This window comes from Protopterus annectens, chromosome 8.part0 (assembly GCF_019279795.1).
Source record: "Protopterus annectens isolate FY-2018-M chromosome 8.part0, PAN1.0, whole genome shotgun sequence".
Lineage (NCBI taxonomy): Eukaryota > Metazoa > Chordata > Ceratodontiformes > Protopteridae > Protopterus > Protopterus annectens.
This window is the reverse complement of record NC_056741.1, coordinates 804265727-804291228: the sequence shown is the minus strand read 5'-3', so window position 1 is coordinate 804291228 and position 25502 is coordinate 804265727. Positions and strand designations below refer to the sequence as shown.

Genomic DNA, 25502 nt, shown 5'->3' with positions numbered 1-25502 from the left:
TGTTTAGGTCCCCCATTATCAGCACTAACTTGAATGAGGGTTATATCAAGTCAGCAAAAGTAATTTCTGCCTAAACCACAGTCATCACAAAAAACTGGGTATGTATTACATTGGGGAGGTCAAACAAATCTATTTTTCTAGGAGGAAAAGTTCCATCCATGAGAATGGGCAACTCCTGCCACTTAATATTTATAGATTTTGAGACCCCACATTTGATAGAGGAGAGAAACTTCCTTAACCCCACTCTCTGCCAGTCTCAAAAAACAATGGCGGGGAGTGATGGTGAATTCAGTCTAGCACATAAACAGAAATGCACATTTTCTCACAATCCCCCCCTTGCTCCAACACAAGCAGACACATACATTTACACACAAACTGATCTCACGTAAGGCATTCACTGCACCTTTTTTAACACTGAAACACACAAATGCCCACTGCCAATGATGTCACACTCAAACACACACAGAAATTTAACTCTACTCTGACACTACCATTGCTTAAACTGGCCAAAATTATGAGCTGTGAATGAAATGGGAATCTGTTTGTTTAAAATCTGATTACTGCTTTGAGGAAACAATCTCTACAAAAGAATTAGAATCTGTGTGTGTGTGTGTGTGATATATTTTTATATGTACTTTTCTCTTTCTCTGTACAATAACGTACTTTTCTCTTTCTCTGTACAATAACACAAACACGTGTGTGTGTCTATTTGTGTATATACGGTTACACTTCATAATCTCGAATTACTGAAATCTCAAATTTCAGTAACCCGAGACCATGAAGCCGAAAACCAGAATGCCGAAAGTGCATAAGAGCAAATTTGAATATCTCGAATCCGTGCTTATGCATTTCTGGTACATCGCATGTAGTGTTATGGTGCCTGAGATTGCAGGTGAGTGAGTGTTTGTGTATGTTTTTGTATGTTGTGTGTGTGGGTAAGGGTAGGGAGGTGTGAGTGTGAATGTTGGATTTGTTGATGTTTGCGTATGTGTGATGCGTATTTGTGTGTGAGCGAGTGGAAGATGGCGTGGTGTGTTTTTTTTTTTTTTTTTTTTTTTTTTTTAATTTATGTTCGACCTCGGAGTTGGTATATATAAGTGGGGGGTGTGGGGGGGGCGCGGGGGGCTTTCCCCCCTTCTTCTATGTAGTGTAAGATTGTGTGATTTGTGTGCTGTGGGTTGGAATGGTGTGTGTGTTATGTGGTGTATGTATGTTCGTGATTGTGTGATTCGGGATTGTGGGTTTCGTATTGTGAATGGTTCGACTTTATAGTCTCTGGTTACTGATTATGAAGTGAAACAACATATGCATATGTATATGTTTAAAGATTTAATTTTAATTTCTAAGAAATTTAGATCTGTTATATGACATGTTAGGCTTCTTAAAGCGTATGTGAGGGCAGATTTAGCTCTAAAGGATCTTCGTGTCTGTGTTGAACCCAGTGTTGGGAAGAAAGATGAGTGTTTTATTAGTAAGTGGAGGAAAATTCAAACAACTGCCGCCAGGTTGTTTTTGGAACTGCTAACTGATATCTTTGACGCCTTTAAAAACTGAACTTCATGCTAAATTAGATGTCTTGCAAAATTTTGAACAAAAGGAATATGTGGACATGTATGAGAATTATATAGGGGGAATGAATATTTATGAGAGAGACTTGAGGGCTCGCAAACTGAAAAAGTTTAATAGGGATTTGGGGGATTAAAAGGGGAATATTGTGTTCACATGAAAGAAAAATAAGCGAGCTGTGAGTTTTTCTGACACTGATAAAAAGAGTGCCAGATTTAAATGCAAATGGGTCCATTCTATCAAAAACAAACAAAAAAAAAAAGTGAACAGTTTTAGTAACACTAAGTCAAGCACGTTTGATGTTCCTCTAATCCCTGAAATACCGATACTGAATTGGACTTTGTTGATGGTTTGGATATTAACTCACCTATTCAGTCCCCTACAAATAAAAGACCTAGAAATAAAGCAGGCCCTTTAGACGAGCTGGGAGAAAGCATCATGGGCGACGTCAGCAAAACATTCAGGAGGGCATTCGGAATGGGAATCTGAATGGGACTGTTTCTGATTGCGTTAATTTACCTTCTTATAATTTCACTTGAGGGTGAAAAGTCATTGTTAAAGGCTTGAATTGTATTCCTTCTATGTTCCACAATATTTGACTTGTGTGGATATTAAACAGTTCTGTTAGAATCCGAATTTGAAGTATCATTATGCTACAAAAGAAGACGTGGCCTTGACAAATGTGTTTAGGGTACAAACGTCGCCTTTTCATCCACCATATCACCCTAGCGTGCAACTTTTTGAGGAACAAGTTTTGTGTGAATTGTATGTTAATCAAAATGTTATCTGTAGGAATTATGGTAATAACTTAAGTAAACTTGAAAGAGAAGCCCTTAGAAAGTTGGGTGGTAATGTTGATTTGGTTGTCACTTCAGCTGATAAAGGTGGGGGGGGGGGTGGTACTTTGGGATTCTCACAGTTATGAAATTGTGGTTAGGAGACAGCTTAATGATAAGATTTTATTTTAAGCTACCTCTAGACCCCACGTTGCATTTTAAGAAACTTGTAGATGAGTTTCTAATGGAGTCAGAAAGTAAGGGCTTGATTACTGAACAGTTGGTGGATGAGTTAATGGTGGATGACCCTAAACAACAATATTTTTATATTCTACCAAAGATGCATAAAACGGTCATCAATCCTCCAGGAAGACCTATAGTTTTGGGCCGGGGTTCAGTGACCGAACCATTATCCATGTATTTGGAATTTGAATTGAAGCCTTTATTGGGTCTGTTAAGGGCACGTCTCAAAGATTCTACTGAGTTTCTTTAAATCATTAATGATGTTCATATATAAGTATACCCATGGGTCTTACTACAGCAGTTAAATTAATACAGAGAGAGGTTCAGGTAATAAAAAAAAAAAGATGTGCTTATATTGAGGTTGATTAGATTGGTATTGGAAAGTAATGTGTTTTATTTTGGTTATGAGAGCTATTTGCAATTGTTGGTGTGTAGCATTTGGGAACTAGTGGAATTGCTTTGTTTTTTATTTGAATTTGAAATTTTAACATATCTGGTTTATTGGTAAATGTAAGAATTATTTGCTATTGATTTTCTTGCTGTTAATGTCACAAAGCTGAATGATGGAACCATGGCTACCACACTTTACCGTAAGCCTTTTACAAAGAATTCTTTACTTATAGTTGATAGCTGCCATGCTAGACATACAGTTCTGAACATTCCAAAGGCCGAGGATCTTCTGAGTCAGGGGCCTAATGAATAAGGGGCTACTATGGACTGGGTAAACATAGATTCATCACTACCTATGGGAGTAATAGTTTCAAGATCCGGGAAGTTTTGAATAGGAATAGGCATAGGCATATACGTATGATGGATGATTTTAAAAATGTGGATTGTGAACCTTGGGGCTATGTATAGGTCAGGTTTAAACAATTTTCAGTGGAGGCCCAGGGAGATAGCTCCATGAAACAGATTACAGTAAAGGTAACAGTCCAATAAAAATAAAAGTACAAATGCATATCAAATAATACAATCAATAAAACAATAATATAGTGGAAAAAAAAATTTTGCAGATACATTTTTAAATTCCTCAGTTAAAAGTCAAAAGAGAGTTGTAGAGAATGCAGTTACATTTTTCCATTTGGGGGAGAGAGGTAGTGTAAGCTAAGTTTTGAAATTTTTGTGTTTGAGTTTTTTTTTTTTACCTATGTTGTGTCCAGCAAGACGCTTGTAGGTTTGGAACAGTAATTAAGTTTTGGTGTTCAGATCTGAGAGTTCTGTTTGGGGTGTATGGGGAAGTTAGTTAGTAGTGGCCATGGGTGCCAGGGAGGGAAGGAGGTAAGAGGAGGCCAGAATATGCCTGGTAGAGGTAGAGAGAAGTTTTTGTTCATGATTTGGTGCTTCCAGATCTCGATAAATATATTAAACAGCATTGGTCTGAGGATGGACTCTAAAAAGGTGCTTATGGGAAAAGTCAGTAAGGCATAAGTTGGAGGTGGATGCATTTTGGAAAGATGGATCATTGTTGGGAAAAGTTTAGAATATTCCAATTCATTTGTTTGAGATAGTTGGGGTGAAATTTACTAAGGTTGCGGGTCTGAATACATTGATGTTGGTGTGGATGGGAGGTGGTTGCACAGTAAATGAAAGCTGGGAGGTGGTCACTAATAGAATCAGGGATGGTGCCAGAGTTGGTAATTTTATTTGGATGGGTGATTAAGATCCAGTCAAGAGTCTATCCTGGGCAAGTTTCAAGGTTAATTTTATCTGAGGCCCATTGGAGTATGTCTTCCAGGGTTGAGATGTTATTTTCCGTGTGGGATATAAAGGGTGATGATACAAAGGCTTTTGTGATTATTCATTTTTAATAGATTGACTGTTAGTTCGCCTTTTTCTTTGGTCACATCTAAGTGTGTGAAAACAGCAAAGCACATAGTTCCAAGCATGGCTGAGACTCTGGGCATTGAGTGTGAAAAATGTAAGAGTATTGAAGGGGGATGAAAGGTTAGAGGAAAGGGGGAGGGTAATTGTTATTTGTGGGTGTGTTAGGTCTGGGGTTGGGGTGAATGTCCCCAGCTAAGACGAGGTTATTGAAGAAAGTTATTTTAGTATGTTTTGGTTTGGCTTTAGGGTATTCTGGATGGTAGTATTTGTTTAAGAGTAAGTGTCTTAGCAGTGGTGAAAATAATTTTAGGATTAAAAAGGAGCAGAGGGTTGAGCTGATAGTGTAATAGTGTTCGGCATTTTAATATGGGGTTGTGTTTTCTTTTTTGTGTGTGTGTTATGATGTACACAATTATGCTTATATGTTTATATGTATGTAGGTATATTTATGTGTTAAAAAAGGCTTTAAAATAGTTTTGTGCTTATGAAAGAATAGCCTAAATGCTTCTATTATGCCTTCTAAATCAGACACTTTCTTTTTGGTTTCTATATATGTATTTCCTTGATTTGATTTGTTTTAATAATTTGTTAGTCCTATTTGCTATTCTTTGTTGTTTTTTTTTGAGTTCATTGAATAGGAGCATAGTTTAATTTTTTAGGTTCATAGGTGTGTACTAGGCTAATGACCCTGGAGCCTTTAGTCTATGGGAGTATTATAGATCAGTTAATGGGCAAGTATCAAATAAAAGAGATAAAAAATTAATTCTTCTCTCATCAGAGCAGACTTCACTTTCATTACATAAGAAACTCTTTGCTTGGCAATTCATACACGGATTTTACATAACCCCCTCATAAAATGGAACTTGTGTTTAAGAAAAATATTGGCTGTTGAGATGTGATTTAACAATGAAAGCAGACTGTCAATATATCTTCAAGGAATGCCATTTGATTAAACCATACTGGAATAAAATTAATTATTTTCCACAAATGGTATTCAATGACAAATTCTAGATTTCTGAATCTCTTATTTTGTGTAATGTACATGTACCTGACTGTGTGCCAAGAATAAAATATGTAATCTTGTGGACTGTCCTAGCCATTGCAAGGAAGAACATTACATCGAACTGAAAATCCAAAGCTTCTCCAACTTTTAAGCAATATAGGAATATGGTATCAGCAATATCGCAATTGGAAATGAACACGATTAAAGGAAGAACTGAAAAGAACATCATTATATATAGCATGGCAAAAAATAACTGTAATATTGGAGAGTAATGACCGTAGCAAATTATAATCGGGAAACAGTTGTATAGGAAGTCGATTATATGTCAACAATACACACCCTTGTAAATACTTTTAATGTTGATATCTGTTTACATCTTTTAGCAAACCTGTTTAAATAATTTGTAAATACTTCACTGTCATAAATAACCTGTATACATGTAAAAAAAATAGTTTTGTGTGTGTATGTGCATGCCAGCTATAGAAAAACCTTTTTTATTAGGTATTGAATTTAAATTTATTTCTTATCATATACAGTGGATATAAAAAGTTTACGCACCCCTGTAAAATGCCAGGTTTTTGTGATATAGAAAAATGAGACCACAATAAATCATTTCAAAACTTTTCCCACCTTTAATGTGACCTATAACTTGTACAGTTCAATTGAAAAACAAACAAATCTGTTAGGGGAAAAAATATAAAAAATAAAATATGTACAATAAACTGGCTGCATAAGTGCGCACACCCTTAAACTAATACTTTGTTATGTGTGCACACCCATAAACTAATACTTTGTTGTGTGTGCACACCCACAAACTAATACTTTGCTGAAGCACCTTTTGATTTAATTACAACATTCAGTCTACTTAGGTACACACCTGCCATCAATTAAAGAGACTCTGATTAACCCCAAATAAAGTTCAGCTGTCCTAGTAGGGTTTTCCTGACATTTACTCAGTTGCCTGCTACAGCAAAAGCCATAGTTTGTAGAGAGCTTACAAAGCATCAAAGGGATCTCATTGTTGAAAGGTAGCAGTCAGGAGAAGGGTACAAAAAAATTTCCAGATCATTGGATATACCATGGAGCACAGTGAAGATAGTCATCAAAAAGTAGAGAAAATATGGGACAACAGTGACATTGCAAAGAGCTGGACGTCCTTCAAAAATTGATGAAAACTGGTCAAGGAGGCTGCCAAGAGACCTACAGCAACCGTGAAGGAGCTGCAGGAATTTCTGGCAAGCACTGGTTGCGTACTACATGTGACAACCATCTCCCTATTCTCCATATGTCTGGGCTGTGGGGTAGGGCTGCAAGACGGAAGCCTTTTCTTATACAGAAAGACATCCAGGCCTGGCTAAAATTTGCAAAATAATACATCAAGTCTCCCAAAAGCATGTGGGAAAATGTGTTAGTCTGATGAGACCAAGGTTGAACTTCTTGGCCACAATTCCAAAAGGTACGTTTGGCACAAAAACACTTCACATCACCAAAAAACACCATCCCCACGGTGAAGCATGGTGGTGGAAATATTATGCATTGGGGTTGCTTTTCTTCAGCTTGAACTGGGGCTTTAGTCAAGGTGGAGGCAATTATGAACAGTTCCAAATACCAGTCATTTTTGGCCAAAAACCTTCAGGCGTCTGCTAGAAAGCTGAAGATGAAGAGGAATTTCACCTTTCAACACGACAATGACTCTGAGCATACATCCAAATCAACACAAGAATGGCTTCACCAGAAGAAAATTAAAGATTTGGAATGGCCCAGCCAGAGCCCAGACCTAACTCCAATAGGAAATCTGTAGAGTGGCCTGAAGACGGCTGTGCACAAGAGAGGCCCTCGCAATCTGACAGATTTAGAGTGCTTTTGCAAGAAAGAGTGGGCAAATATTGCCAAGTCAAGATGTGCCATGCTGATAGACTCCTACCCAAGAAGACGGAATGTTGTAATTAAATCAAAAGGTGCTTCAACAAAGTATTAGTTTAAGGGTGTGCACACTTATGCAACCAGCTTATTGTATGTTTTTTATTTTTTATATTTTTCCCCTAACAGATTTGTTTGTTTTTCAATTGAATTGTACAGGTCACACTAAGGGTGGGAAAAGTTTTGAATGATTTATTGTCGTCTCATTCTTTTTATATCACAAAAACCTGGCATTTTAACAGGGGTGTGTAAACATTTTATATCCACTGTATATAGGAATTGGTGCAACATTTGAAATAGGGGTGTCTCTTTAAATGGTATTTATTTAAATGTGTAAGGAAGTGCATGCCTGATCACACTGATGACGCTTTTGTGAAACTGGTCTGTGCTTAGTTACATTTGTTGGAGGCTGCATTGTCACTCGTACATTGATGGTTTAAGGAATTAAAGACGATATTTCTATTTTGAGTGTTGAAGTGTTTTGTCTTTGCTACATTGTGACTCCGTAGCACCAAATTGGTTCGTGCATCCATATATATATATGTGTGTGTGTGTATATATATATATATATATATATAAACAGAGATATAGATATACATGCGCGCACACACATACCTATGTATTTGTGTGTGTGTGTGTGTGTGTGTGTGTGTGTGTGTGTGTGTGTGTGTGTGTGTGTGTGTGTGTGTGTGTGTGTGTGTGTGTGTGTGTATATATATATATATATATATATATATATAACACACACAAGCACGTTTGTGATAGCGAGATGTATTTGTATATTTGTGTATACAGATTGTGTGTGTGTACATATGTATAGATATATAAATATATAAATATATATATATATATATATATATATATGTGTAGAGAGAGAGAGATACATGCATGTATACACACAACACACATATGTGTGTGCATATATATATATATATAAAACACACAAGCATGTATATTTATACACTGTGTGTATACAGATGTCTGTGTATGTGGGTGTAATATATGTGTGTTTATGTGTGTGTGTGTGTATGTATGTGTGTGTGTGTGTATATATATATATATATATATATATATATATATATATATATATATGTATGTGTATATATATATATATATATATATGTGTATTTAAGTGTGTGTACATATATATTATATACATGTGTACGGCTTGCTATCACATAGTCGATCACACTTCGTACGATCGACATATGTGAGAAACTAATTTAGCATAACCGGAAATGGGCTTGCCACAATGTCGAACCTTGCAATAGCGAGCATTCACTGTTGTAAGGGTCGACATTGTGGTACAGATCACACTGTAGTGGGGATTGGGAAATGTACCCTTTCCCTCACTGTAGTGTGATCTCGGAGTTTGTATATACAGGTACGGGGGTGTGTGGGGCGCAGCCCCCCACATGGGGAGTGTAGGGGGGGCTTGCCCCCCTGCAAAAAGTGTTTTTCAATGTTGAGCAGATGTGAGCATTTCAGTAAAGTCGATATTTTTGACATTCGGCTTTAGTGAAATTCTTTTTTTGACATTCGGCTTTACTGTAATGCTTAGTTCGATATTTTTTGTGTTTGGTGGTCTGATTTCCGAACATGTTGTTCAGACATCTTAACACTCGAACACAGTGGATTTGATTATGTGATAGTAAACCCATATATACATATTTATATATATATATATATATATATATATATATATATATATATATATATATATATATAATATTTTTATAGTATAGAAGAGAGATAAATGCATATATAGACACACACACACACACACACACACACACACACAATCAGCAAATTCCAGTAGATCGAAGCATGAATTAAAAATTATCTATTCTGGCATCTAAAAGACAGCAGAAGGGCAGGGAAAAACACCTGAAGACTATTGCAAAAATCTTAGTTCATGTTTGTGGTCGACCCATTATGATTTTGCACACTGTAGTAAAAACTATCCTTGCCTCAAAGATTTGTGACCCCCCCCCCCACCGTGATTAGTGGTGATGGTACTAAAAATTGCTAGCTCACTAGCTTAGTAATGGAACAAGTGATTTTCACAGGTATGATCAATGCTGCAGTACTTTTGTCCTGTATGCTGCTAAACATGTGTGTTTGTGTGTTTGTGTGTTTGTGTGTTTGTGTGTTTGTGTGTTTGTGTGTTTGTGTGTTTGTGTGTTTGTGTGTTTGTGTGTGTGTTTGTGTGTGTGTGTATTTGGGGGGGTGGGGGGCTTTAACCCTCCACCAATCTTCTTACTAAAATAAACTAAATGCGCAGTCATGTAGAAAGGGCAAACATCAAGTATATAATTTGTTCCTACATTGCTTCTGCCTTTTTTGCTGAAGCAGTTAAAGCAAAGGCTACCATTTAGTGCAAATGACCTAGTCAAATGTTATCTTCCCCTGCTTGATACCTAGAATTGTAGTGTGCTGTGGAATGAGAGTATGTGGAGACATTGTTTCAGCCTTACACAGTGTTTGCCCACAGCTGTGGGGCTATTTAGTTGGTACATCTAGGCAAGTTGATAGAGGAGAAGTCCCTTGTAGAGCTTACAGAGAGCCCTGTCACTCTGCAAAAATGATGAATGTGCAATGTATTGTTTCTTCTGGCAGGTGTTGTTTTTTTTTCCCTGACAAGTTAATTTCACTGAGCTTGCAGTTGGTGAGTTATGCTTAGACTTCTGTAAGGGATCCAGAAAAAACTACATATGCAGTTCAGAACTTATCAGTTTCAAAACCTTAGCAAAACATACATCTGCTGGAAATGTTGAAAATCTAAAAGTTTACAAACCTTTACTGTAAAACTAATATTGAAACCCAGGACCAAGAAAACGTATAGCAGGAAATGCAACAAACGCAGCACCAAGAAAATGATAAAGATGGCAAGAAACACTGCAGAATTCACAGAAAATGGAATTCGAGATTAGAGCTTTGTTTTCTTGGGCTAAAGAGAACTGCATGATTCTCTTGTTAATTCTATGGTGTATCTCGCACTGGAGTGGGTACTACAGCTTTTGAACTTGCTCTACCAGCAGCAATTATTGCATACAAGCTTACAACAGTGTCCGTGAGAGCAGCTGAGGTAGGCATAAGTCGATGTGTTCCTCTTGCATTCCAGCACAAAAGCTAAACACAGTAGTTACTCTAATACCCTCAGACTCATGTGAGGGACAGCTGTACTACACTGACACCTTCCTTAAATAGAAAGTACTACTTGCACATCAGCCCTGACGTCACACAAAACATATGCATGGCATTAATGCCACGATCTGCAACTTCACAAAATAGTGAAACATTTTAAACTCCACTACTGTTGAAGCATCAGAATATTTCTTTAAAGTGAGTTAATTGAATGGCACTTGAGGCTTTCTGTTAGTAGTACATGCTGAAACTATAATGGGTTTGCAGAACAAGAGCTGAGCACTGAAAATATGTTTTTCTTACATCATACATGCATTTCATTTGTTCCAGCATACATGTATTTGACAATATCCTGTCTTCTTGCCCTGTGTACTGATATTGGCACATGGGAGATATGGTCTAATTCAAGAGTGTTTGCAAAGCATTCAGTGTAATATAAAGGCATAACCATCTGATGTTCGGGTTTCACTGTTGCAGTAACTCCTAGATGCTGTTTTCCCCATCCTCCAAACCTGGCAGATGACATTAATGTCAGGATGTTGAGGTACAAAGGTTGTCGGATGGCAACATTTTCTCAGTTATTTCTTGATATCATAGCCCAGTACAGATTTGTAGTGTTATCATTTGGTCCAAAGCCAGAATTTAGAATTGTGGTTGATAAGTACCCCACTAGGGAACTGTTTTCCTTATCTTTCGTGTTTGGTATCAATTGCCAAATTTTAAATACTTGCTTAGAGTGTGAGAGACAAATCCATCATCAGAACATCCACATTCTGTTTCTTTTGCCTGGGCCCATAGCATGATGTGCTCTTCTGTCCCTAGTATGCCTACTTTAATTCAATCAAGCATCAAGTGGAGTCACTGTAGAAGTACTTGGAGAAAGAAAGGGAACATCGTTCACCATAGCCTGTGCTGGTCATGCTGAGCTTGAGCTTCCTAGTCAGAAGTAGTATCCAGAGCAATTAAGATTGTGAGTCATTTCACTTGGGTTCACAACCTTGGAGAAGAGATGCTTGTGCATGACCAAGGCCTCTACTGAGCCCTTTTAGAGTATGATATCCCTTTACCCTCAGCATGGGTGGAAGGACTTTGGTTGTCTGATGGCTCCAAGATCACTGTACAGGCTCTGACATCTGACACCCATTCCATGAATTTGAAGAAGAGGGTGGAATCCCCCCGTTTGTTAGAGGGGCTTCAGCTGATTGGGTGCAGGCCATGGTCTGGGAAGAGTACATCTGATGCCACACCCAAATCCAGATTCTAGGCCAAACCTATGAAAGCTAAATCTAGCTTGCCATAGTCTGGTCCTTCTGTGTTTGTCTTACCAGGCCTACGCACATGACCTTGTCAGGCTAGCAGATGATCTCAAGGATGTTATGAGTTGCACAAAGGTTAGCCATAACAGAACCCCTTCCATAGATTCTTATCCTGGCAACAGAAAGAGGACCCCCAAGCAATCCAGCAATTTTTATGACACTGAAGATGAGTTTGCATATACAGACCAGATTTCCTGTTCATGCTTGACAGAGGCACCGGAAAATAAATTCTTGGGTGGCGAAAGCTAGGGAATTTTTTTTGGCTAGGCTTATATAGGCCCTAGGGCCACTAGCCTAGTTACCAACATATGAACCTATATATTAATTGAGTCAGATGAAAATCTTGCCTTAGCCTCAGCACCTAAGGATTTTACATTTGGTGAGACCCTCCACAAGACAAAGGAGTTCTTCAACGGAGAGGCTCAGAAAATGATTAGAGGCTTTATGAGCATAAACCTCTGGCCATTCTTCAAGTCCTAGAGATTGTGGACAGTGTCATTCTGGACACTTCCCTACAGCCTGACTCCCAGCCACCTTCTCCTAGGAAGCCAGGCCATTTCTGTAGGGCTCTGGACTTTCGCAAAGCCCTTTTTAAAAACCGATTGGTGGACCCTGTGGTGGTGTCTTCAGGTCCTAAGAAAGCCAGAAGAACCACCTCTAAAACCCCTTGCCAGCTGAGAAAGAGAGTAGGACCCTGGGCAGGATTGGCAAGAAAATCTGCACTTCAGCCACCCTGGCCATGAGAACTCTGTTGCCAGTTTCATATGGTTAAATTTCAGGAAACTTTCTTGGACCAGATGAAGGAAATGTTGAGGGAATGGAGGATGTTGCTCTCTCCAAATAGTTTATATCTCTGCAACTCTTGCTTTCAGGTTACAAAAGATTCTTTATGTTGTGTTTTTAATGCTTTGGATGCATCTATCAGGATGGCTACTTATGGGTCGGTGTTGGGAGACATGCTTGGTTAAGAGAAATAGTCTCTTTCTGAGCGTATTAAATTTGAAATGTTGGATAATCTTCTTGACAAGGATTTTCTATTTGATCCCAAGGCCTAAGTTATTTAAAAAAAAAACTGTAGACCAAGTCTAAGTCCATGCAGTACAGATTGTAAAGGATTTTTGCAGGTTCTGTCACCATGGTTTAGTAGGAAGTTCCCTACCAAACCCTTTCATGCTTCCCAGCCTAGACAAAGATGGAGGAGGACCAAGAAAGACACTCAACAGAGATAGCAAAGAAGATGGAAAGCATATCAAAGAACCAGGCCTAGCAGAGCCCAGCACCAGTAGCCGTAACTCAGCCAAGTCTCTCCTTGTCCCCTCGCCCATAAGTTCTCACCCCATCCCTTCCCCCCACCTCCAGAGCTGTGGGGCAGAATCCCCTTTTTCCAGGCAGGTGGCTAGACTTTACCCAGGAAAATGGGTCACTGAGGTGGTAACATCAGGATACAAACTATAATTTCTCTCTTCCAAGACCTGCAGGCATTCCCTCTGTTCCACAAGGTCATCTCAGAGAGGCTAAGCTGCAGATTGACCTTTTACTTTGATCAGTGCTCCATAGAAACAGTCCCCAAGAAAGACAGGCACAGGGTACTAATCAAGACTTTTCCTAGTCCAAAGAAAAGAAGAGCAAGTACTAAACAAGGTTAAACAGATTCATGAGTGCTCCCAAATTCAACATTTTAACCCTTCCAAAACACATGCCCTTGCTTTTTTGTTTTGAAGACAAGCCTCTATTTACCGTAGGATTTCCCTTTTCAGGCATGGGTATATCTTTAGAAATGAGCTAGATCAAACAAGCAGACTAAACAAGCTGGAGACGAAAAAATAAGCTTTTATGTTCTTGTAGAAATCATTGCTTTATTCATAGACAACATCGAAGGCAGGTTAGCGCTGTGATACCAATCAAGATGATACAGTGGGTCTTGTATTTATACAACTTCTGCAGTTTCATAGACAATACTTAGGACAGCTTTTTTTTAAAAAAAGACAAAAGAAAGCCAAGCATAAATATCTCAGAAATCTGTTATTGGCTGCAAAACAAAATATTTGAGTGTCATAGGGTGATATAGCTACTAATGGGGGCCTTGAAACATTGGGTTTATGTGAAAGTTTGTTTTGGAAACTTAAAACTGCATGGACCAATGGGAATGTGGTGTCCCAGGGCCTGCCAGACTGGTCATTTAATTAGTAGAGATTAACCAGTGGTGAAGAAAACCAGCAAAATGCGGCATATTCTTGATATCAAGCTACAATGCTGCTGCACTGGCCTAGTAAACTAAACAAAAAGAGCCTCAGTCCTCATCACTAGCACCAGTGAGGGGCACCCACATTGGGATGATAAGTACACACACAGTAAAGTACACTTTCCCTTAAGAGCACACAGAGATCACAGTCAAGTCTGGGGCTGTTTTCTGCACTTCCTCCAGATTCCTAGTATATCTCCCCACTGGCACAGCTATAGAGTTGAGTCCTTAGCCAGAGTTCCAAGCCAAGTCCTCCCAGCACTCTGTCCAACCAATGTTTTGTGTCCCTGCCCAAGTAGCTGACACACACACACACTTTGCGATTTGAGCTATACACAAACACACACCTGAGAAAGGCTGGCACAGGTTTACTAGATATGGCCTTTCTGCCCAGACCATAAGTAGTTACACTGGCACCAGAACCCTTTATCAGCTACTTTAAGGCCCTTCCCAAAGGGTGACCAATCTTACCATTTTGGATAATAGTAACATTACACAGTAAGTGTGACCAACAGCAAGGCTATTGGCATGGCCTATACAGTGTCACCAAATGCATATGCAAGTACTCTGAGTTTAAATATCTCTAAACAAACCAACCACAATTAAAAGGTTTAAATATATTTAATAATAAATAATAAAAGAACGAAACAGTACTCAGTAACTCAACACAGTGACTGCAGAGTTCAGAATCACAAAAAATATTTTAAAACAACATTGCAGGACAGTCTCAAATAAATAAAGAAAACATCTAAATTAATCTTTACTATATTCTTAACTATCTCTAAAAGAAATACTATACCTATGTCTTACTTACAGAGCAAGGCACATACAGGTGAGAAGTGCTGAAGATGGATGTTTGCTTTCAGGTCCAAAGACAAATACAAAATGCCCAGACTCGCTGTCTGAGAGAGAGAGAGAGAGTTCTTAAATTAATAATACACATTACTGCTGGGTCAGCTGGATGACATCACTATTTTTCACCTGCCTCCAGTTCCCAGGCTAAACAGATAACTTTCACAGAGAAATGTTGAACATTTCTCTGTGAAAAATACTTCTCTTTCAGATGTTTGCCTAGAACTGGAAGTTGTAAAACAATTAACACTTTTACATTTAAAACCTAGTAATTATTTTTGTTTCCAGACAATATGAAACCTCTAGCTGTAGACATCCTGTATTTTGCTGTGTTTATAGCACACTGTAAAACTCTTTACTTTTCAACTTAATTTTCTTAGACTTTTGTAAGTTAACTCTATATGTTCCAACTTCTGGTTGTAATAGAGTTTATATAGATTTCTGTTCTCTTCCAGTTGGGTACACTGTGGTTACATTCCTGAAGCTCAGTACATAACATAAGTTCAACACACACTTCTGCACCAGTAGTTTAATATCCACATAGCATATAGTTCTCTTACGTTTGTAAGACAAGCCTATGGATCATATTAATATTCACAAATAACCTATGATTATTTACAAAATTCCAGATAGCTGGTCTGGCAGCCTCACACAAACCATTGGTTTAAAATGGGAATGCTTGAATTTTGTAGGTTGTACTGGTTGCCAGTAGGGGCATCAAAATACGGAAGATGTAAGAACGGCTGTACTTTTGAAAATATTTGCATGGTATTAGTCATAATCTATTGGAACCTGTATTTCTAGTTTTAAAATCTTTCAGACTAATTGTTAATATAAAACCATACTATGGCCATTATTTCAAAATGTCAGTGAAAACAAAAACATCAACTTTTAAGTGCAATTGGCTGTGTCTACAGAAAAACAGCGTGCCATTTGTCGACCATGGGAGCAGAGCGTCCTGGGTCTGAAAAATGGTTACTTAAGCATTTTTTTTTAAGAATAAAATAATAGTTGTTCCTAAAACCTTAAGAAAAAAAAGAGTACTTGATAATTGTTACTGTGGAGTGCTTTTGATCAGTGTATTAGCTAGTGCTTTGTCCAATCTGCAAGCAGCACCCCCACAGCGATGGCTGGATCAAGCCCACCATTGTATAGTTTATATTTTATAGTTATTACTCCTTTTAGCAGCACATCACATTTTAATTATACATTTTTGTAGTTTTGCGGCATAACATTTTTAGTTTTTCATTAATTGTCATTGTGGGCAGATCCGATGAATCACTAGCGAAAGTGCTTGTCAAACGTACTCCTTAGCTTTAAATTTCAGTCACCTGTTCTGTTTACTTATTTCTTTATTGATGGTTATTTTTTTCAAAGAAGCAGTTTTTCCCCATGAATACCTGTAATTTAACAGTTTTTACAGGCCCCATACACTTCGCTGTCAAGGACCTCTGGATTGAGACCTATGGTACACTAATTTCTGTTGATATGAGCTGTTTTTTTTATTTATGTTTATTTAGTTTGTCATTTTATTGTTATAACAGTTTTGATTTTTGTTGGTCTTATCTATGGGCAGATCTGACAAAGCACTAGCTAATGCGGTGAATTAAGCACTCCGTGGCAACAATTTTCAAGTACTTGTTTTGTTTTTTCTAATGTTTTAGGAGCATCCATTATTTTATTCTTTAAAAATGTTTAATTAACAAATTTTTAGACCCCCAGATGCTCTGCTTTCATGGTCAACCAATGGCATGCTGTTTTTCTGTAGACTCGGCCAATCACAGTGAACCACTGTTTGATGATGCTATTTGTAAGTAATACACCTTATTTTCTGTATCTCTTCTGCATTATTGACTTTGCAGCATCTTGTATAAAATTGAGTTGGTTCAAAAATGACCTATTGCCCAGACCTAAAATTCAGCAGCCAATTATAGGGTATGGTGGGATCCTGCATATGTCTGTTTCTTATGATTTTCTTATAGTTTCCTGTTTTGTTGTGATGTGGTTGACCCTAAAAAATAGAGCAACTACCTAAATATTGCTACTAATCAGACGTTTTGAGAAGAGTCCGTTTTCATATTTGTATTTTCCTTACTAGTTGCAATTATTCCCTTAAAAGTTATTTTATTTTATTTCCTTAAAAGTAGATGTTTTGTGTATGTTGACATCTTGAAATAGTGGTCAGAGTAAGGTTTTAATTTTAACAGTTAGTCTGAAAGATTTTAAAACTAAAATACAGGTTCCATTAGGTTACAATCACTGCCACACAAATATTTTCAAAAGTATGGCCATTCTCACAGCATCTGTATTTCTATGCCCTTATTTGGCAACCAGTACAACTTATATTCACGCATTCCCATTTTAAACCAGTGGCTTGGTATCAAGAATTTGCCATGTTTCACTGGTCGTCTTCACCATTGGTTAATCTCTATTTAAATTACCAATTCGGCCGGCCCTTGGACACCTTCCCTTTGGTCCATGAAGTTTGTTTCCAAAAACAACCTATCCGACAGTGTTTCAATGCCCCCATTGGTAGCTGTATTATCCTTTGACATTAGAACATTTCATTTTTCAGCCAATAACAGGCTTCTGAGATATTTACATTTATTTTTCTTTTGTCTCTTTTAAAAAAAAATATCCAAAGTATTGTCCTTGAAAATTTCACAGATTGTATAAATACAAGACCCACTATATATTCTTAATCGGTATTATAAAGCTTATCTGCCTTCGATGTTTTGTATATAAATAAAGGAACGATTTCTACAAGTAGAACATAAAACTTTTGTTTGTTTACTCTAGCTCATTTCTTGAGATGTACCATTATTCTGACCTATATAGCACACCCCAGGTACACTAATTAATTGTAGGTTAACTAGCTAAACTTTGAGGTGCTTCTCGTGCATTTTGAAGATTTATTTTGTATTTACCATACTCCAAAATGTATCATACTTACATTTATACAATTTTGCTACAAATCTCTCATCTTTTTCATTTATCCACTTTAACACTTTGTACAAATTTAATGAGGCATCATCTACTGCTGGGTTAAGCGGTTTACATGGTTACTCCAGATCTGAAATATACTTACTTATTGCCATTTTCCCATAGCAACACTTCACAGGAGGTAGCTATACTTCAGAGCAGGTGGGAAACATCATCAGTTCTGTGTATTACCCCTTTAGTTTGTCTAATCCTCCCAGTTTTACAAAATGCCTGACTGCAGTAGTTGCTTATTGCTGGATAAAAGGCATCCAAATCTACCCCTGTGTAGATGACAACCTAATTCAGGCACAGTCTGCGAAGGAACAGGAAGCACCTCTTCACATAACCAAGGAATGCCTGCCCCCCCGATAGTTTTCTTAGGAGAGCCATTTTTGACAGATAAACCAATTGCTTTTCTGCAATGAAAGAAAAAAAGACTTCTTGACCCAGTACTTTAAATCTGTGACACCTAGAGACTGAGAGAGCCCCTGGGCTCCTGGATACATGGCCTTCTGCATCTTGATGATCCCCCTTGCCAGACCACACATGAAGAAAAGCCAGTGGTACCTGTAAAATGTATAGTGCCAATACCAACATCTTTGAACTACAAGGTAAATCTTCCTCCGTGCCTGAAAAGGGAAATCCTATGATAGGTAGAGGCTTGGCCGCAAAACAAGGGAGTTTCCTTTCAGTATTAGCTTAGAAAATCAAGCTTTGACTTCAGATGCATCAGGCCTTGCCTGGGGCAGTCATCTGAGTATCCTTCAGATGCAGAGCCAGTGGGAAACAACAGTTCTCCAGAGCCTCATTAATCACTAGGAAATGTTATCAGTTTTCATACGTGTATACCAGGCTAACAACCACAGGGGCCTTTTTAAGCCTTGCTATGCATTCCAAATGTAGCTGACAAGATTAGGGACCTTACAATTATTTTAAGGGTTGTACATAGGCTTGGGTGGTCAGGTATTTCCGGCTGCCTTTGGCCATTAGGGATATAGATTCCAGACCAGGGATCACTTTCCGAATTCCCTATCCACTGGTCCAAATTATGCTTGAACTTGGTTGGGTAAGAACCTATGGGTGGGAAACCTGTTCCAGAGAAGAGGTATTCTCTGAGACACATACCAGTCCATATAGTTCCTCAATGTTCCAGTGCTAACAGGGATCCCGGGTTTTGTTTCTGATGCCATTTGTTTTTTGGATGTACAGACGGTCCACTAGAGTGTATTCCAGGGATATATTTTTTTCTTGGTAATATTTTGTTTTCTAATTTAGACGCACTTTTTTTCTATTTTACTGTTTTTTTTTTTTTTTTTTTACTATATCCCAAATGTATTGTACTTAAATGTATGCAATTTTACTACTAATCTCTCATCTTTTTAATTTATCCACTTTAATACTTTGTACAAATTTAATGAAGCAGCATATGCCACTGGGTTGATTTAACCTCCTCCTCTATTTGCATACAAAATTCCTCTTTTTACTGGGTTCAATCTAGAACTCCATATAAATGAAAACAGTGTCTGCAATAATTATTTTTCAAATACTGCTGGCACATAAATACACTTACTAAGTATGCTATATTTCCCCATTAGTACTGAATTTATCAAATAAGCTTTTTTTTCTGAATGATAATTTATATGCTTTCCAGAAAAGACAGACTTGTTTTATTTCTACTGTTGTTTCCCATTGAATTCTACTTACATCTGTATTCCCAAATTTTATACCTAACAAAGAAATTTCATTCATTGTAAAATACATACCCCCGATCTTACTTTTTCTCTTTATTTAAAGCCGACCGTATCATCTCTAGACACTCATTTGTGCAAAATATTACTTTTATCCAAATTTTGTTCTTTGCAATAATTATAATGATATCTGCATATGTTAACAGAACTGGAATTCGTAAACTTTCAGGTGTTCCTTCATTTCGCAACTTATTTCACATGCTATCACATTTATAATTAATTCAAAAAGTGCACATCTCATGGGGCATCCTTGTCTTGCATCACTCTTCATATGTACCTCTTGGCTTAACCAGACATTCACAAGTATTTTTACTTTATGTATGTTAGCATATAGTAATAATAATTTCTTAACTTTCTCACTTGTATTGTATTCTTTCATTGTTACCCATAAGATTTTCATGTCCAGTTGTGTCAAATGCTTTATTAAGGTCTCCCATCATGATTTTCACTTATTTTCTGTTAATAACATCATGTGCAATTTCTCTGTTATTAATAATTCTTGGCATCAGTTCCCTTTCATACTGTATATGCTATATTCCATAATATTTTCCATTTTAGTTTCAAATCTCTGTTGTATTGTCATAAAGGTCTTGTAATCATTATTCAGTACCATCAGTCTCCAGTTTAATTGCCTTCTATCCTCCTCCTTTCATATGAAATTCTTTATATGTAAAACCTTCATTTAACTCTAACCGTTCATTCAGAATCTTTAAACATTTTTTGCCAGTCCCTTAAATTTTTATACATTTCATTCCCTATTCCATCTGGTCTGCAGCCAAATCTATATTTACTTGCCCTAATACTTTATCTAGCTCATTTAAAGAAATCTCTTTTTCCAACTCTTTGTTCTCTTTTCTATTAACTTTTTTTTTTTTACTTTCCATGTTTTATTTTTTTCTTTAAACATTTCTTGCACATAGCGTACTTCAGTATTCAATATTCATAATCTTTTCCGGAGTTCTTTCTATTTCTTCTTTTACATTTTTAATCTCTCTCATTGCATTATCATATCTGCTTAAGTACTTCTCTTTTTCTTTGTAAAAATATCTTTGTTTAACAATTACTGTATTTTTTTCTTTGTCAGAGGGCTTTCTATCATTATGTTCCAAATCTTCCATTGCATTATATGTTATTTTATATTTTTCTTTCTCTACTTTTCTCACATTATATTGCCACTGTAAAAAAAACTTTTTTTTATATTTTTTCTTAAATATCATCATACACCATTGAGATCAGTATTTATAAAACGTTCTCATGGTAATATGATCTTTCCATAAGAGTAATGCTAATTTATTTCCTTCATTCCATGCTTTCTCATTTATTCTTTTTATTTCTTTGCCTATTTTATACATTCCTTGTTTTTCTTTATCTCTAACAATTGCAAGATGATCAGATGATCCTGTTTCAACTATCTCCCTTCTCCTATAGCTAAACCTTCTGGTACTATAAAATAATCTATTTCAGTTCTATACATATCCCTTTTGTTAGTCAATGAATTTTTGTCCTAAAGTTTTAATTCACCACATCTTATAACTTCTAACACTTTTTGTATAACTTCCTTTTTTTTAAACTTGCTTCTCAAGTCTCAATTACGTCTTATAATACTCATATTTATCAATATGTAGTCTAACATCTGATGAAATAAGCTTTCTCTTTCTTTACAATTAGTATAAGCATATAATGTAATTCTATATACTTGTTCTTTCCATTTTAAGTCTATACTGGTTAATCTTCCCATTTTTGCTAAAGTTATATCTAATATATTTACTGTATTTCTACAGAATATGGCTATTCCAGAGCATCTTCATTTCCCAAATTCCAGATTATCTTTTTCCCCATGGTTTCTGTGTTTATAATATTTCTTCATTTGTTAAAAATATTTTGTCTTCTAATATAATTACATCTACATCACATGTATTGCACCACTTCAGAATTCCTATTTTTCTTACTATTTTCTTAATACTATTCACGTTTGCAGAAAGCACTCTGAAGTTTTCATTTTCCCTTTTCCTTAGATTCATGGTGTCATAAGTTTTTAGCTAATTACTAGGCTAGCTTTTGTCGTAGGTCATTCTAAGCCTAGCCATTTTCCTTCCCAAGGATGAGAATCAAACAATGTGGGCCAACTTCAATAACACCTACACCGAGTGTACACAATCTGTATTCAAGAACATCTCTTACCATATTGTTTGCACTTTGTAGTCACAAGATTACAGTAAGTGTACAAGTAGTCTACACTTTGTGGTAACCTTTGAGTCCACTCAGTATTTGAAGCTGCAAGAAAATCAGTAGTAAAAGTAAAATTAAGAGGAAGTTGTAATGGTGTAGACTTAGTGTAGGCATTAATGAATCCTACTGTGCATCTTGTGTCTGTGAGTCAAACACCTTGACCATGATACGAAGCCCCAGTCATTGGCTGTATATGATGTTCTTCATGTTTCACTGTTGCAGTCGTCCTCTGTGGATTATCCCTGCTGTGGTAGCCCTCGGCCGGCCCGAATACCAGATTCAATGTTTTTCTGCATCAGCTGCTGTGGTCTGCAGACTGACGTCAGGTCATCAGTGCTATAAAGCAAGGCAGCTGATGCCATTTCAACAGTCTTTCTTGTGGTGGAGCCCATAGCAGAAGCAGTTCACAAGTGTGCCAGCCGGTCGCTACCAGAGTTTGTGTCACAGCTGAAAACGTCTAAAGCTAAGTACCCCATTGAGGATCTCTTTTTCTTGCACTAACCAGTGTCCGAAAAAGTTAACAGTTGTCTCACACCGAGACGTCCATTCTTACTGTGTCACTTGTTTAGGCCCAGACCACGATGTAGCTCGCTGTCGGTTCTGTGCCCTCTTTAACATGCAAACTATTCATCAGAGACCTCTTTTTGTAGATAGCTATTTTTGTCCTCCGTCTTCTCGTATGGCATCTGGTTAGCCAACAATCAGCAGAACCTCCGAAAAAGCGTAAGGATAGAGACAGACTACACAAGGCCAAGCCTTCTAAAGACTCTGCTAAACAGGTCATCAGGTTTCCAGAATTCAGTGATGTGCTTTTGCAGCCCCTGATGTTATTGCCATGCAGGCCTCTACCGAGGACCCTTTCAAAGTCCAGTATGCCACAGAAATCTTCATCTTCAGAGCTTGTGATTGTCTCTGTCTCTGCCTCGGTTGGGTCCAGAGCCACTAAGCAGGTACTGGGTTCCGAGGATGTCTTTTGCACTACCGATTCCAGTCAGAAACTGACATCTTCTCTCCTGACTACCGCTAATCTCAGACTGATGACTTCTCTTAGGCCTAGAAGCCAGGCCACCCCTAGGAAATCTTCCTCCCACCCCAGGCCTAGATGCTTATGATGGCAGAAGATATTATTTCCATTATCGGGGGTAGTCAGGACTCTTCTTCTAAAAGGAAAAGACACCCTTCTCCTGAATTATTGACAGAGCAAGATTCTGAGGAATCAGATTATTCAGACTTGGAAGATGATCAACAACCTCTTACTGCTTATGAGGATTCAGATTCAGAGGAATCCATCCCTTCGGTCTCCCCACCAGAAGACTTCTCCTTTGGGAAAACCCTCCATACCCTCAGAGCATTTCCAATGGGAATCTTAGGATTTCCCTCAGTCCAAGAAAAGGCTAAGAGAATTTCTTGACCTTCCTCAGCACAGACCCCTTGCCATCCCCTCTGTTTTAGATGTGGGTGGATGATGATTTCCTTGAATCCAGTTTAGCCCCGGATGCCCTTCCTCCTGCTCCCAGTAAGCCTGATGGGTATTACAGAGTACCAGACACCCACAAATACCTGTACAGAAATCCTGCTGCAGACCCGGAGGTCATTACACAGGGCCCCAAAGGAGCCAGGGCTAGTTCTGCAAAGAACCCTGCTCCTTCTGATAAAGATGCCAGAGCTCCAGACAGATGGGGTAAAAAAAAAGTATACACCTCAGCAACCTTAGTCATCAGAGCTCTCAACTGTCAGTTCCATATGTTAAAATGTCAACAGCACACTTTGGAACTATTAAAGCAAAAGATTTCTACTTTTCCTGATTGTGCCAATTCTAGGGAGTTAGCAGATTTACTGCATTCCACTTATCAAGTGGCTAGGCACTCTGTACACTGTGGATATGATGCAGTAGAAGCCTCTAGCAGGTCAGCAGTGTCTGGATTTGTCATTCAGAGACATGCAGGGTTGAAGGAACAACCTCTACCTGACCATGTCAAGTCAAAATTAATTGATGCACCTTTGGTTAAAGACTGCTTGTTTGGGGAAAAAGCAGAAGAGGTGCTTAAAAAATGGAAGACAAAGCAAAATCTATGCAAACAGTTAAGGGCTTCTTTCAGGTTCAACCTCCTAGATTTAGCAGGAACTTTCCCTCTAACATTGTTCCTTTCCTGCTCCCAGCAGACGGGCAAGCTAATCCCCGCAGGGACAGGCTCACCAGGTCTCTACAGCAGGGACAGCAGAGAACCAAGCAATGGACCACATTTGCCCATGTAGCAGGGAGTTCTAAGACTTCCCTCTATGGCAAAAACTCACAATGACTCCCCCTACCACCTCTGTCCCCCCCTCCCCCAAAAGCTTGGAGGAAAGCTGTCCTTCTGCAAAGAAAATTGGATGTCTGTAACCAAGGACCAGTGGGTCTTAAAGATAATTTTCCAGGGATACAAGTTCACTTTCAACAAACTCCCATCTCCTGAGGGTACCCAGACTTACCTCCCAGTCAGTGGGCAGAGGCTTTAAAGCAGGTCCGAATTCCCATAGACCAGGGGGCAGTAGAACCATTACCCGCAGCTCAAGCAGGCAAAGGCTTTTACTCTAGGCTTTTCCTTGTTCCCAGAAAAGAGGGCAGTTGACTCCCCATCCTGGATTTGTCATGTTGAATACTTCCCTGGTGGTCCCCAAATTCAAAATGCTAACCCTGCAGCAGCTACTGCCAATGCTGACAAAAAATGCCTGGTTGGTGACCCTAGACCCAAAAGATGCATACTTCCATATCCCCATAAGGGAGTCCTGCAGGAAATTCCTGGGTTTCAGAGCAGGCTCACATCACTTTCAGTTGTCTGCGCTTCCCTTTGGCTTATCTACTGCTCCCAGGGTTTTCATCAAAATGTTTGGCCCCAGCCATAGCATTTTGCAGACAGAAAAACATTCAGATTTATCTCTGTCTGGATGACTGCCTCATCCAAGCAGAGAGAAAAGAAAAGCTCCTGCGGGAGTTGCTCTTTGTCAAAACCCTTCTCACTACCTTGGGATTCACCATCAGCAAGAGGAAATCAAAGCAGACTCCCTCCAGGACTATCATCTTCCTGGGAGCTCTGCTGGACACAGCATCCCAAATGGCCTTCCTACCCCCCAGAGAAGCAGAGCTTCCTGCCTCTCTACTTTACCCAGCTGGCATCCCAAAGTCACATCACAGCAAGGAAGTTCTTGCAAGCATTGGGATACATGGCTTCTTGCACCCTTCTGATTCCTGTGGCCAGACTGCACATGAGGAAACCTCAGTGGTACCTAAGTAACCTTTGGTGCCAGCATTCATAACCTCTGGAGACCTCTCTCCCTCTGATCCCCTGTATAAGGGCAGAGTTGCTCTGGTGGGCAGAGGCATGTGCCACTAACCATGTTCTCCCCTTCATCCACTGCCCCACACGCCAGACCCTCACCACCAATGCTTCAGATGTCACTTGGGGCACCTACCTAGGATGCAGGTGCACCCAGGGTCTTTAGTATGCCCAACACCTTCCCTTGCACATCAACCAGAAGGAAATGATCGCAGCACAGAAGGCTATGACATTCTTCCAGCCTCATCTCAGGCCAGGGGTTCTCCTGGTCAAAACAGACAACACCACTGTGATGTGGTACATCAACAAATAGGGAGGGACACAATCTTACTCCCTG

At 38.4% G+C, this 25502-nt stretch overlaps 1 protein-coding gene across 1 annotated transcript in view; it reads left to right on the top strand.

Moving 5' to 3' along the window:
* Positions 1-25502, top strand: part of FAM50A (family with sequence similarity 50 member A) — a 575383-nt gene that overhangs the window by 133355 nt on the left and 416526 nt on the right. The gene's annotated exons all lie outside the window — the stretch shown is intronic.